Source organism: Chiroxiphia lanceolata, chromosome 1 (genome assembly GCF_009829145.1).
Source record: "Chiroxiphia lanceolata isolate bChiLan1 chromosome 1, bChiLan1.pri, whole genome shotgun sequence".
NCBI classification, from domain to species: Eukaryota; Metazoa; Chordata; class Aves; order Passeriformes; family Pipridae; genus Chiroxiphia; species Chiroxiphia lanceolata.
This window is the reverse complement of record NC_045637.1, coordinates 69,105,495-69,120,620: the sequence shown is the minus strand read 5'-3', so window position 1 is coordinate 69,120,620 and position 15,126 is coordinate 69,105,495. Positions and strand designations below refer to the sequence as shown.

The 15,126-nt window shown below is 39.6% G+C and overlaps 1 protein-coding gene across 8 annotated transcripts in view; it reads left to right on the top strand.

The window, feature by feature from the left end:
- The window catches only part of FHOD3 (formin homology 2 domain containing 3), a 389,282-nt gene that overhangs the window by 161,735 nt on the left and 212,421 nt on the right, over positions 1-15,126 (top strand). The gene's annotated exons all lie outside the window — the stretch shown is intronic.

Genomic DNA, 15,126 nt, shown 5'->3' with positions numbered 1-15,126 from the left:
CTGAAGTGCACATTTCTCATTCTTTTTGTTACTTGGGCTCAGGATTGGGCTCTCTGGGTTGTGTGCAGCACAGCTTGGGCTCCAAGAGCTCTCAATCTGTTAGGATCTGCAGTTCTCTTCTCATTTGTCGCACCGTGGTGCAGACTCACAGCTTCCCACAGCACCAGCCTTAGGGCTGACAGCCATACCCTTCCAGGGTCCTCAGTTATAATGAATCTAGCCAAACTTCCTTGGGATCCTGTCTTTGATCTAAAGAAAGTTTGCTTACTGCAAGTGACTTTCAATGCAGTGTTTCCAATTTAGCGACTGACATTTTCTGATCATAACTTTTGTTTCATCAGAAAACCTCCAAAAAAGCTCAATGACTGGATAAATAGATCCCAAGACATTTAGGGCTTTATAGGTCTAGACTAACATCTTAAAACTAGCAGGCTGCCCAAGTAGATTATGCATCACGTATTTAATATGCTCATGAATTAAAATGCCACTTACCAAGCAAGTTGCCAAATCCTGCATCAGCTGAAGTTTTCTGTACACACTTGAGAGGTTGTCTCATATGTAGCATGTGACAGTAGGCTGTAGGGCACTTATTTACATAAAAAGCCTAAGAGAGGCTAATAAAAAGAGCAATAAAAAAGAAGTATACAGTAAGGAATCGTTCTTCAGATAAAAGAATAAGCATATTGTTTGGGTTTTTTCTTAAGGTCTTTTGTCCCTTCAGCTTCATTGTCTGCTTTCTGTATGGAAGATTAGTAGTGGTTGCAGACCAGGAGTGCCACTGAGGCAAACTTGAGCACCTGGTAATTTCTTCATGGTTTGCTTTCTGTAGATGGTAGTCCTGCATTTCTTGTTTTCTGAATGTAATATATTATAATCAGATGTGCAAACCCTATTGTTTTCTTGCTGGAGCTGTCTTCTGTACTCATCCCCCATCATCATCTTTATTTTCCAGTGTCTCTTTATAGACTTTAGAAATAATGACAGGGTGGGAGGTGAGGGAGACAAAGGGATAGATCCATACTAGCTCTCAGAACATAGAGATTCTCAAGGTACTGTTGATATAAGAGAAGCAGAGATTTTTCGTTCTCGGTTTACTGCCCTGGCTTCTACCTGGGACTCACTCTCCCAGGACACTTCTGATTCCTAATGTGAGAAAGGGTAGGGACTTACTTATTTACTCTGAGGTCTGCACTAACCCACCTGTGCTGTAAAGTGAAAGTGTGATGATGTAGTTCATCATGGTTTTTTATATAGTTCTTCAAGGGAGAAAAAGCTAGCATATGAGACAGCCAAACCATGCAGCAAACAGTTATTGATTTCTTAGGAACAGTGAATGGATCTTGAATTCCCGCAGTCCATATGACACTTTTTGAAATACATTGATTTGGAATCTAGAAAGCCTAGGCAGAAGGTAGGATCTGGTCCTTCTAATGTTCTTGCAAGTCTTAGCCGTTAGCTTGCTTCTAATTTTGTGGTTACAGATTTGTGTCAGTATGATCAATGGGCAATGCCAAGTATGCAAAAAAAATACCGAAAAAAAGAACAATGAAAGATCTTCCTTCTGCAAGAGACAAGAAGTAAAAAGACAATACAGTGCTCGTGCTTGTAATCACAGAAAGCAGAACAGCTTTTACTTTCCAGTTGCAGCATCTGATTCCAAACTACATTGACTTAGTGTGCATGATGTTGATACTTAAATGAATTTATGAATTCGTGGATTTTATGTTACCGTGTTTTCCTGTGGCTGGGGTTTGTCGGATTAAGTAGCTGAATGTGTGTAGCCTGTGTGCCGTAGTATGGGTATTTTGCACATAGAAACACTTTGCATGGTAATTGGCAGTATTTATATTACAAATAGCAATTCAATGTGTCAGTTAAGCTTTTCTTATCACATAGATCTTCCTAAAAAGAAACTCTTACATTTAAATGTGTAGAGTATATATATCATATATATATGTCTATAAACATATGTAATATGTATAACTAATGTGTGTATATATTATGTGTATTAATATGTATAGTATATGTGTGTATATAGTTGATATTCTTCTGATCAATTAGATAAGTAGATAGTGAGAGCTTTTTACAGCTAGTGACTGAGTTAATAGCAAACAGAGAAAGATTTAGTGTAGCTGAATGCTTTCATGTGGCTTTGGTCAAATTACTTAGAGGTGGAAATAATCAGTTTTTGAATTAAGCAAGAGGCCTGATACATACTGGAAAACCTCCATCGTCTGTCAGATGTTTTACAACTGTGATGAATGAGTTTGGATAAATAATGCAAACGTGTTAAACAAGTTCAGGCCAAGTGCCCTATGGTATGGTAAACAGAAATTGTGCTTGAGGAATGTTTGAAAATGTAAATGTGTGGTAGTGTGGTATGGTTTGAGCACCATGAGGATAGCCCTTCCTTTTACCCTGGAAACTTGCAAACTTGTCTGGAAGCTCCCCTGACCCACGACAGAATGGAACCATATGGAAAGGAGACCCAGGAGAGAATGGAGCCGTATGGAAAGGAGCCCGATAGCTTGAGTGACTTTTCGTTTAAATTATTTGTTATAAAAACTGTTGAGATGTGTAGAGGTTGAGGGAGAAATTTAAGCAGGAAAACATGCTAAGTGAGGCTGGGCTTGCTCAAGGGTCTGTCTCTGTTGACAGCAAGAGACGTGAAGAGCTGGTGCCCCAGTGGGCAGTGCACAATTGCTTGGGGAGGCATTGGCCAGCTTTTGTTTCAAAAAGGAAAATGTGTTGCCAAAGCAGGGGGTGGATTTCTGTACAAGCTTCTCTCCGGCTGCTAATGCATTTATGTGAATTCACTGATTCCCAAATGCAATTTAGAGAAGCATCTAGCACAGCGGTTTTTAGTTGTTGTGTTAATTGTTGGGGGTGAAATGATTGTTCCGATATTTGCTTTGTATTTTCTCGTGAGATGCAACTATACTGTTGTGGAGCCTACAAGTATCACACATCTTGTTCCTGGAAAATCAGGGATATTTTTCACCTGTGAAAATGGAGGAGAATTTCCAAAAGTGAAGTTTTCACACGATTAACGTGGTCTTTTTTCAGTAATTTCCTGATTATAATATGTGTAGCTTTGGATACTTCCCTTCATCCTAATCGTGATTCTTGGAAAGTGGAGAAGTACCCTACTTTTGCCTCATTTTCATATGGATGTGAAATACCTAAGTACTTTCACTGTTAAATCTTTGTACATACCTGTACATCAGACTACTAAAGACAGTATGAAGGTGTGTCTCCTCTGCTGGAGAAGCCTTTATATTCCCAACAGTCTGAGTAGTAACAAAAAATAGTAACTGAAGGACAAAATTGCACTGGAGCACAGGACAGCAGCTGCAGTGCTCTCTTGCAGGGCTGTTGTGTGCGGTATGTGAAGCTTGAGGCTGTTGGCTACCCCGTGGTGTTACCTTCCCTGCTAGTGTGTTAAGCTTATCACAGTGCCTGTACCACGTTCTTGGGATGCCTATTCTTGTCCCTCTTGCTGTAAGACATGGGGCAGCAGATGGAGCAGCGATATGCCAGCCACCTGCACCGCCTTGTGTGCCAGTGTGACCCAAGAGATGGCAAGGCACAGGGTGCAGCCGCTGTAGAAATGCTGGGAGGTGAGTTGTCCAGCAGATAGCGGGGATCTCCAAACCTCCCCAGGCTACTGCCATGTGCTTGATCTGGCACGTACATCGAGATTCATGCATTGGCATGAATTTAGCCTGAGATCTTCGTGATTCTTTTCCGCTTTATTTGTGGGGTTTGCTTTTCTTTTCAGTTGCCAAAATGGTGTATATTTCATGTGTCCCAGCAATTTCAGAATGATGTGAAACTTGCTGACCCTGAATTACTTTGACATCTGCTAAAAGTATTTGTGCTGCAGTGTTTCCTTCTGCACATCTGATATTTCTTCATTCTCCCTCTGTTGCAAATCCATCTCTCTTAACTTAATTTCTGTTAATTTAACTATTTCCTTCAAATATCCTAAAGAAGCATCCTTCCAAGAACCCTAAAATACATCAAGACACATGGAAAAAGTCAATTCAAATTATTAGAACAAAGCTGGTTAACTAGCCTATTGTTTTTGACTGAGGTCACGTCTGTTAGGAACTATGAGACTCTTACTTAAGGGATTGTTCTTTGCTGTGTGACTGTAATACTAAACCAAAACCAAATCTTTGTCTATTGAAATGCTCTTTCTTCTTTTTACTCAAAATCAGTAAAACCTTAGTTGAATTGCTGTGTCTGGCTTTGCACATTTAAAGATGTGAATTGACTAGAGGATGTATACAAAAACAAGAAGGTGTAGGAAAGATGAGCTACAAGTAAAGTTTATAGCATAAGGAAGAGGCTATTATATGGAGACATTGAAAGAATTTTCAGACTGGGGAGGTCTAAATATTGAATTTAGAAAAAAAAAGTTTTAGAAATCAATATTATTATCAGTAAATGTAATGAAAAATGGAAATAAATTTACTGGAGATGCTGTGGCATTTTCATTGGAGTTCTTTGCTTATTATGTTTTTTAATAAGTTTTGGGGTAAAAAATCCTATAGATGAAGCTCTGCTGGATTCAGGTGCTACATTTAGAAGCTTCCCAGAAGGAATCTTCGTGATTGTGTGGCTGATGCTTCTGGGTGAAGTAAATACTAATCCTTAAATTGACAGTGTGTCTCAGTCACAGGCACGTCTATTGTATGTGAGGATTTTGTGGTGGATTCTTGGTCTTGGCCACTTCAAATGGTCAAAAAAAACCCCAACATTGAATTGGAACCAGCTGTGCCCAGCAGCATGGCTGTGAGATGGGAAGTCTCACATGCACATGGGCAATGCAGGCTATTTACAGATGCGCACACCATTGCAAAAACTAGTAGAAGTCTGAGGAGAAGCAGCTTTATCAGGTTTTCACCATCAGCTGCTGCTGCTCTTTTGCCCGTTGCTTGCTATCTGATGAGTGGTTCATACTTGCTGTCCAAACTTTTGAACAAACTGATGTGCTTGAATGCATGCAGTTAATTATAAGACTGCTTCCTCTGAGGCCCAAGGGCTAGTTAAATCCTGATGCACTCCTGAGACTGGACCTGGGATCACTGGAACAACCTGATCTTAAAGATGTATTTTGACATACCTTATGCAACAGAAAAACTTGGTATGAACTTTAAACTCAGGAGCTCATTCACCTTCTTGGCACAAACCTGTGATGTCTTTGCACTCAGACATTTCACCTTTTGCCTAGCTGTCAGCACAGATAAGGTATCCATAATTCTAGAGATAGTGGGTGTGTGTCTAAATTTTTTGTCTTTTTTGTTGATAGGTTGCTATAATTTGCTTGTTACTCTTTGTTTACTGTTTACTAATACTGATTGAAAATGTAGGGGAGCATTTGACACTATTTAAAATAGAATAAAACCAGAAAACTCAAATCATGGCTAGTGTGTTGTTATTAAGTACTTTTAATCCAGGAGGCACTGATGTGCTTGTTCAAGTACAAGCACACAGGTCAGCAATTCAGAGGCCTATTTGTAAACTGAAATAAAACTTAAATATTGACCTCAACATACTTTTAAAAATTAAGCTTTAGCCTCAGATTGGCTACAGTAATCTCTAAAGAAGCAGTAAATTTTTGTATATTATTGTATTATTATCTCTTGCATTATGTAACTTATATTTTAATGTAACAACTACTTGCCTACTGTATTACTCTCTAGGGAACAATTTTGCATCAGTAGGGGGATGAACGACATGACCTCTCAAGTCTTTTCCATCACCAGTTGCTCTAATATGGTGATGTAATATTTGACCTTGTAACGCAGCCTTTTCCCTTTTGTAACCCTTTGACTTTTAAGGAAGAGCAGTCACAGCATTTTTTAGACATGCAGAAGTGCCCTCCCTTGAAGTTATCAACCCAAAGTACTGTTTCCTGCACTTCAGAACTGAAGAGCATATTAGTGCCTTTTGCATTCAAGTGGAGAGGACCTGTATAAATAAATCATTGAAGGGAAGTATGCTATGGTGCCTCTTCCATAGCTGGAATGAGTAAGCTGAAGAGGCAGAGGCTCTTGATTTTGATAGTATGTTGGAAAGATTGTAACTTTTGAATATGTCTTTTTAGTGTTGCTTTTTATTTCAAGAAAGGAAGGAAATTGAGCTGATTGAGCAATTTGTTCTAGATCTGTACTGTGTGCATGGACCTACACAGTGTACCTACTTCACTGCTGTTGTTTCCAGCAGCAGCCTTTCCCCATGTGTTCAAAGTTATCAGTAGGCATCAGATTCAATGGGAAATGGGGAATTCTGTATTCTAGCTTGCAAAATCAGAAAGGATACATAAGAGAAGCAATTTGGAAATGGAAATAAAAGCTATGGTGATAACCAAATGAGAAGTGGATTCAAAGATGCCTTGCTGTTCCAGATTGTTTATAGTTTTCAGCTTATAGAGGGCAGGAAATGCTTTTTGTGGCATTGGCCTGGCAATAATCTCCCCAGCCTGACCATGAAAGCCAATTCTAAAAAAGATCTTTTTCCAATGAACTCCCCTTGCATTTTCTTTATCTCTCCAGATATAACTAATTTTAAAAGCCTGGGGGTTTTAATAATTGCAATTCTTGAGATATTCAAGTTTCTTGGGGTTGTTGCTATTGTTTTCTGTACAGTTAAATGATTCCTTGTTGACTCTGAGTTTTAATGTCCCGGTCTGATTTTTACTTCATAATTTAGGTAAAATCTGCTGTTGTGCTCTCCTACTGTTGGGCTTTTTTATTGCTTATGTCTTTTTTTCCACAGTAGCAGTAAAAGACAACTGACAGAGGTTTCTACAGTAGAGAACTGGGAAAACAGTGGTGAGCAGAGAGATAAAACTAAGGGGAAAAGTACTAGCCCTTTTCGTCACGCAACTTCACCCTGCTCTCAGCCCACATCACCTTATATGTCCTTTTTTTTTTGCTTGTGAGTAAGCAGGGCCTTAATATACTAAGTAATTTAGAAATAGAAACAGCAAAAGAAGTTTTGACACGATCAGTTTTTAAGATCTTAACATAATGCAGAGCAACATACAGAGAACACCATCTTCCATAGCTGTAAACCCCAGGATCCAGCAGATGAAGACTAAGGTTTCCTTTTGCACTTAACTATATAAACACTTGCTTTAGCATAAATCATTGGCATTTGTTTGCCACAGTGTGTGCAGATAGTATGACAAATGTTCTTCCTAGTTCCACGTGCATATGGATGGGCCTACAGAAGCAAAAGGATAGTAATTTAGAGCTTTGTGAAGGGGAAACTTTGGCTAATGGTTTATCCATGACGTGATTTGCTTGAAGCCAAGCATTATGAACAGAAGTTTGGTACAAATGGTTGAGAGAAGAGATCAGTACAGTCCCATTCGACTGCCAGAAGGGATGTGCTGGTTTTGGCTGGTTCATTTTCTCCATTGTAGTTAGTTTGGGACTGTATTCTGGATTTGTGCTGGAAACAGTGTTGATAATTCAGCGATGTGTTTGTTATTGCTGAGCAGCACTTGCACAAAGTCTTTTCTGCTTCTCCTACCAGCCCACCAGTGAGGAATCTGGGAGTGCAGGGGTGCACAAATTCTGACCCCAGCTGATCAAAGGGGCATTCCATATCATATGATGTTATGCTCAGCATATAAAGTTGGGTAAAGAAGGAGAAAGGGGGGAACATTCGGAATGATAGTATTTGTCTTCCTTCCCAAATAACTGTTATACATGATGGAGCCCTGCTTTCCTGGAAGTGGCTGAACACCTGCCTACCCATGGGAAGTGGTGAATGAATTCCTTGTTTTGCTTCACTTGTGTGGGTAGCTTTTGCTTTTACTATTAAACTGTCTTTATCTCAACCCATGAGTTTTCTCACTTTTTCGATTCTCTCCCTCATCCCGCTTGTGGGGGAGTGAGCGAGTGGCCGCATGGGACTTGGTTGCCACCTGGGGTTGAGCCATGACAGTGCAGTATGACAAAGACTGGAAATTCCCTTCTACCAACTATGCACATAAAAACCTTCTTCTTTTAAATCTCACTGAATTTCTTACATGTTGCTGTAGCTGGTATTGAACCTCCAGCATTGGCTAAAACCTGGAATCAAGGACAGGGGAGCCTCCAGGGCATTCAGGAATGATGTGTTCAGAAAGAAAAGAACCTACCCCGAAAGGATGATTTCTCTCTCTGTTTTACACAGATTATTTGGTTTCTCACTCTGTCTTTCCATACTTCTGAAGAATTAAGTTTAGTTCTCTGTAGCTGATTGTTTAAGCATTATTACTTTCTTTAAGCACTATTGTTTTCATATTAACGGCACTCCAGACCTTCATCTCTCCTGCTGTCTGTTCTCACTCTTACTGACTTCCCTCTGTTCTTCTGTACTTCTCTTTGAATTGTTTCTCTGTTGTTGCATGTCTCTGATTCCTCATCCTCAGGGTCATCATCTTTCTGCTTGGTCCTTTGGACTTTTCTTACATGTTACTCATTTTCCCGCAAATGATTGAATCTCATTTCATATGTCTTGGAAACATAGGAGAAAGAATTAGGGAGGACACTTGCACCTGGAGGAGGGGATACTTTTTTCAGTGAACTTAAACGTATAATCATTCTTGTGCTGACAGTTTTGTTAATTCCCTTGTGATAGAAGTTAAGACGTTTGACATTTAAAAAAAGTTTAGCTCCAATACATCTTCCCAAAGCAGGGTTTCTTCCCTGTGTACTCTCCCTGTGGAAATCCAGGGACTGTTTCTGCCGGGTACTTCTTGCAGCAGCAGGAATGCCGATTTCTGCCCTCAAAGAAGCAGGAAAATCCCTACGTGCGAGTGTACAAAATTGCTCTGAAGTGCTGGCTCTGTAGGGTATTTTTCATTCCCAGGGGAGATCCTGCCCTGGAGTTCTACCTGCTTGTCTGTCCAAACCCACAGGCTCCCTGGAGTTTGCAGGTGTCTCTTTGCACTCTGTGCTTTGAGCTTCTGCCAGCATGGCTTTAGGGGATGGGATAGGAAAGGGTGTCCAACGCTATTTTGTCTTTCCCTCCTCCCACTCCCCACCTGCAGGTCCTTTACAGAGAAAGGGAATAAGGATGCAGGCTTGAATCTGAGCTCTTCTCATATGCGGGCGTAATAGGATCCTTCCCCAACAAAGGATTCCCCTCTCCCAGTGGGGGCAAAGGACCCTGCTCGCTGAGGGGACCCACTGTCCGAGATAATTAGCTAAGCAGCTGCTGTGAGTCTGAATGAAAAGGAGGGGAGGGAGGTTTTATCTCTGACGGGAAGCCGGGGCAGCATTCCTCGGAGGCAGCCTGCACATTCCTCCAAAGCAGTCGGTGCTGACAGTGACGTGGACTCAGCTTCCCAAAATTTGTACGCAGCCACTTGCTTGGCCTAAGGTCCTTTATTGTGGGAAAACTCCTTTCCTGCACTAAGTGCTGATCATTTATCCCTGAATCAGTGGGAGAATATTTACCTTGCGTTCGTATGTGACATTGCATTAATTAATACCTAACTATTTATACAGGAAAAAAGGAAATTTGCAATATGCAAAATGAAGTAATCTCAGCAGAAGCAGCAACTGTGCTAATGCAGTAGTAGGCAATGTGCCTGTGTGGATGGAAAGGAATGAATCCTTTCTCCATGCATTTTCTGGGGGGTCTAGGGAGAAAAGTAGAGTGCCTTGTCTGGCCAACACATTTATGACTAACTTTCATGGACAAAAGCAACACTAAGAAAAGAGCCTATTCTTGGCACAGGACCAGATCTATCTTAGAGAACTGCTTTAGTTTGTTTGACATACAGTGAAAGACTGGCACACTACGCTAATTAGTTTTATATACAGTTTTTTTATAGTTCTGCAGCACTATATGTACCCATGGGCCTACTCACGTGAAGTCTACCAGACTGCTTCCTGATGCCTGTTCACAGGATTGGACCCATATGCCTGACTTCTTGCTGTGCTGCTCAGACTTCTCCCTAGTTTTATAGTTGCATACATTCATTCAGATAAAATAACACACTTTAGAATTGGAATAGTGCAATAATAAATTTAGAAGTGTGGCACTTGGCCTTCACAGAAAGAGGTTTTTTATCATTATAAACGTTTTTCTTTATTCTTTCAAGTCTTTTTTCCCATCAGTGCTGCTGGAAAGGTAGGCAGTTCATTAAATTCTGACAGCCTATTACTTTTAGCACTAATACTTTTTCCTAGTGAGCACTTAAAATAATGTTTTATTCATTGTTGCGGGGAGAGTAATTAAGTTTTTAGTTTCTGATTACTGAGTAGTTTGCGAGTGGCTGTTGAAAGCCAGAGAATATTTCTACTTCTGTCCCGTGCAAGGTAGAAATGAATGGCAGGAAATGTTTCAAAAGTCGTTTAGGTAGATATGCACCAGGTACCCTGCTAATGTAATCAAATGTGGAGTTAATCTCCCTTTTATGTTTTTGTAAGGAAAGGAGCTTCATCTTGAAATTATAGTTTAAAGAAAAGAGGCATGGATGGGAGACATGGAGGTCATTCAGGCAGCAACAAGTGAAGCAGAGCAACTCCCATTTGTGCTTAGCCAGATGTTCACGAGCCTTTGCCAACAGCTCAAAAGGCTGATGCTATATAAATTACTATATCCCAGGGACTAATTCAATGGGTGTGATGGAAGAGGAAGGGAGGAGGATGGTACTCTGTCGGTCAGAGGTCAGGTGTAACATGTGAGGCTAAACCAAGCAATATTCAGCCAGGTCTGCTGCTTCTTTTATTGTGGAATGAAAACATTCATTTTTCCCAGAGAAGGCAGAAGAAAAGTCAGTATTTTAATTAAGAATATAAGGACCAATTATTATTTTCTTTAAAAAATCCTTTTTCCCATGTAGTCAAAAGAGTTGAATACACAGTGAAATTTGAGCCTTTGACAGTCATCTTTGAAAATATAGAATCCCTTTTGAAAGCTGCTTGTGGTCCAATAAAAGATCTTTAAAGACTTCCTTTCTGAAAAGATACAGATTGCAAACCAAACTGCCTTCCCTCCACTGCTGCATTTGCACCAAATTCACCTATAGAAATCTATTTTCACTTAGCATGAGTTATTTTTCATGAAAGTAAAAGCAAACAAAAATACAGAGTAGTAAATAACATTTTTCTTTTAGAGCGTGAAGTCTTCTCTTAACCAAAGTTCTGCCCTTGCAAAAAATAGGCACTTGTAGGTTGCTGCCTCTCACACGTGTCTGTCTCTATCACAAACCCAGTTATTTTGATGCCCTGTCTCTAGAAAGAGGTGCTTAGCTAAGGGAATCTCTTTGTCTTTCAAGGATATACACCTACCTACTATGATGTGGACGATAATTTAACAAATATGACTCTTGATTTTTGCAAGAATGTAAATAAAACTCAGGCCCTGGTTTTCTACCCATTTCAAAAGAGTTGACTGATTTTGAATGTTTGAGATTTGCAGTGCTGATGCTTTTTAATTTCCTAGACTGTCCTACAGTCTGCAGATTAAAAGCAGGATTTCAGGGATAATGAAGTACCAACTCAGCATCCCAAACAGTACTGGTCAATCAGTGGGAAGCCCGCGGAGGAGAGTGCAGTTTTCTTTCATAAAATAAGGAAATAAGCAGTGCCCTCTAGTGTTAATTAACGCCAGAGGGAACCACCAGGAGAATTTTCTGTCATCTTGGTATATGCAGTGAAACCTATTTCACGGCTGCAGATGCAGTTCTTTATTTCTTTAAGAAAAGTAGTAGAAAATGACTTATCAGGGCATAACTGTCAGAAACACCATCATTAATAAGTATGACAGTCAGATATCACTAACTCCCTCACCTACAAACTCCCTGACCTGTTTTATCTTCTCTAATCTTGAAGTATGTGAATGTAGGATGTCTCCAGACTGTACCTAACCTAGGGAAGGACAGGAAAGGTGTTTTACCAAAGGGCCAGAGACTTGTGAAGTTTCAGAGACAGGTGTAGCAGCACGTTTTCCTGCTTGAAGTTCAGAGATTTGGTTTCTGGCATAAAGCAGTCCTAGTGTACATATTCAAGCTTATCTACACCTTATAACAAAGCAGTGAGCACATGGGTCTTTTGGACTGTCCTTGGAGCACCTCATGATAGTAGCAGGTTGGACTCCTGTTTCAAAGCTGTAGGCATCATTTGTTTCCGTTTAAGACAACTCTGCCAGGGATGCACCATGGGAATTAGTCACCTCTATTCTTTAGCACGGAAGGTTATTTCTCAGTCTGTTTAAGAGGGCAACACTTTAAACTGCTCATGTAAAACAACAAACATTAGAAAGCATTTGCTATCTGGTGTCAGAATCGTCTGCAGTGTAAAAACATCATAAGCAAATGTGCCTTTTCCTCTCTGCTTTTTTTAAAATCTGATTTTCTGCCACAGAAAAAGAGTTCAGAAGTGCTTTTTGCCTTTCAGTTTCTTCTGATGCATTTTCACAGGCTCAGTTGCACTCTGGTTCTTTTGGGATAAACCTGAAGTTCTGTGGTATTGAAGTTGTTGTTGACAAATGGGAATTCTGTAAGGCCTTGAGAGCACCTTAGCAAGTGTCCCTGAGCTGTAAATCTGTTGTATGCATTTACTGTTTCCTGAAAAACATCACACACAGTAAAACTACAGACTTTTATAAGGGGATCCGTGCAGTACCTTGGCTTACACAGGCTTTCCTGCCCTGGGTGAGGTTCGTCTTGGATGAATGTAGCACAATGTAAGCATGACTCCATCCCACTTTCCTCCTTGTGTTATGCTCCGTGAATGTTTCTGGCGGCTGCTCGCACTATAAGTGCTGGACTTACATAGACGGTATATTGCCCATGTGTAAGAATGAAAGGTGAAGAGGTGAGGAACTTGTATATCTGAGCTGATTCAACAGGATCAGCTCTGCATGAGAAGGGACCAGTGAATGTCTTTGGTAATAGATGTCAGATTTGAGATGACTTGCCTGGACTGCCACTCCTCAGAAGGGTTTTCAACCCAGCTCAAGCATTTGTGATATGTGCTGCTGTCTTTTTGCCATGACTGCTGTCAAACTTGATACTTCCAGTAGTTATTGATTCTTAGCTCTAATGACAGACTCCCTTTTTAGCTGCAGTCAGTAACTTCTCCTCTTTGCTATGGACAAGCAGGGAGAGCATTGTTCGTGCTGATTGCCAAGGATGATGTTATGCTCTGTGAAAAGACCAAGGAGAAAAATGTGCAGCATTGTTCCTCTGAGATGTACCAAAACTCTTCACGCACCAATGAAAGCGACCAGTGTTATGGTATCATAACAATAGTTTGTTAGGACTTTACCCCAGGCTGGGATGATGATTCCTGTTAAAGACCAAGACCAACAGATGGCATTTGTTAGGACATTGATATTTATGTACAAAGTTGCCAGCACTTTAAGAAATGGTGCCTCTCTTAATTAAGATGATAATGCACTGCCTTGTTTGGAGACATTCTGCTCATAATGATGCTGGTGAATTATGAATAGAGGAAAATTAGTAATAACAAATGCCAGATGGAGGTATCTTTCAAAAAGGAATATTTTGTGTAATAGTGGCATGTAAAGTTGACAGACCGGGTCTTAGAAGATCTTTATTATTCTTTAGGCTTTCCTGACAAAATTACTCTTTATCCTGCCAAGAAATGTAGTTTCACATGCCAGTGTGTTTTTAAGTGAGAGTAATTAAAGTGTGCCTCTAAGTTTATGGCTTGAAGTGAAGTCTGTTCCTCCAATGTTTTGTCAGGACTCTATAAAAAGTGCAAGAAAGGAGACAACTTACAACAACAATAGTTTTGCCAATTCTACACATTCTGCCTTTGAAATCAGAGGCAATTAGGGATGAACAAAACTATTTTCAAAGTTAAAAAAAAAAGTCAGTTTTTCTGAAATTTTACTTTGCGTTTTTCCTTTAGTTGAAGATGACTGTTGAGAATAAGAAATGTTTTTCTAAAAATAAAACCCACCTTCTTTGATTGAAGTAAAAAATGATTAGTGAGTTATAAATGCATTGAATACTCAAATTCTAGACCTTCTTTGCAACTTCCTGAGAAAGAGAAATAAAATTTAATTTGGTTTGGTAGTGTAAAGTAGTAATTAAAACAGAAATAGACAAGGGAAAGTAAGAAATAAAATGTTGGAGTTTAACAGTTAAGTTTCTCACAAGAATATTTTCACTCCATGAACATTCCAGCTTTTATCTCAGGACCTGCTGGCCTCTGTTTGCTGCAGAGACAGTCCTCACATGATGATCTGTGGATGAGGCAAAGTGTGTCATGTGAGGTGATTATGAAAATTTGATTTTCCTTTCTAATTGTCCTCAGATTGCATTAGAGTAATAAAATTCAATTTAGAGCTGTAGAAGTGTTGCGTAAAGTCTCTTTCTATCAGATATGCGAAGCGTAATAGACTAGGAATATTTGAAGAACACACCTTCTACTCCATCCCTACATAGTCACAAATTGCTTCCAAATTTGCAAGAATAAACTTGAGATGCACAGTCCAAGATTTCTTCCAAAGGCACAAACATTGTATCAGGGTTCAGAAACACAGCAGAGGAGTTGCTTTTGTCTTCTTTAAATTATTTATGTGAGTATGTATTAGTAGGGGAATAAATGAAGTAATATATTTCAGTATTGGATGATGAAAAGAAAGCTTCTACTTCATTTAGAAAAAGATCAAGATCAGTTTTCATGAGAATAAAACACTGTTTTGAATTATGCTTAGAACAGACTGTCCGACTATTTCTGGTATTAACGTTCATTGCTATTGTAGAAAGGATTTAACAATAGAAAGATGAGAACATGAGAAAAGAATGTCTAGAGGGAAGGCAGTCAAGGATGGGATTCAGTGGCTCTAGCTTTGATAACAAAAGCAAAGAGTGCTCTCAGCTGAGTTTTTTTGAGATTAATCTGGTACTTTCAATAAGCCCTAAATTTATCTTAATGTAGAAAGAGCAGTATTTCTGAGCATTTTCAAAAACTCCTGAGAGAATTGTTTCTCACTAATCTCATTGAAGCTATTGTGAATTTACCTGGGAGATGCTATCTGAAGTTATGGAGAACTAAACCCTGGTTTACATGCACATTTTTAACTAATAAGTCCTGTATATATATTTTTAAAAAAGCTAATTTCTTTAAGAGCAGT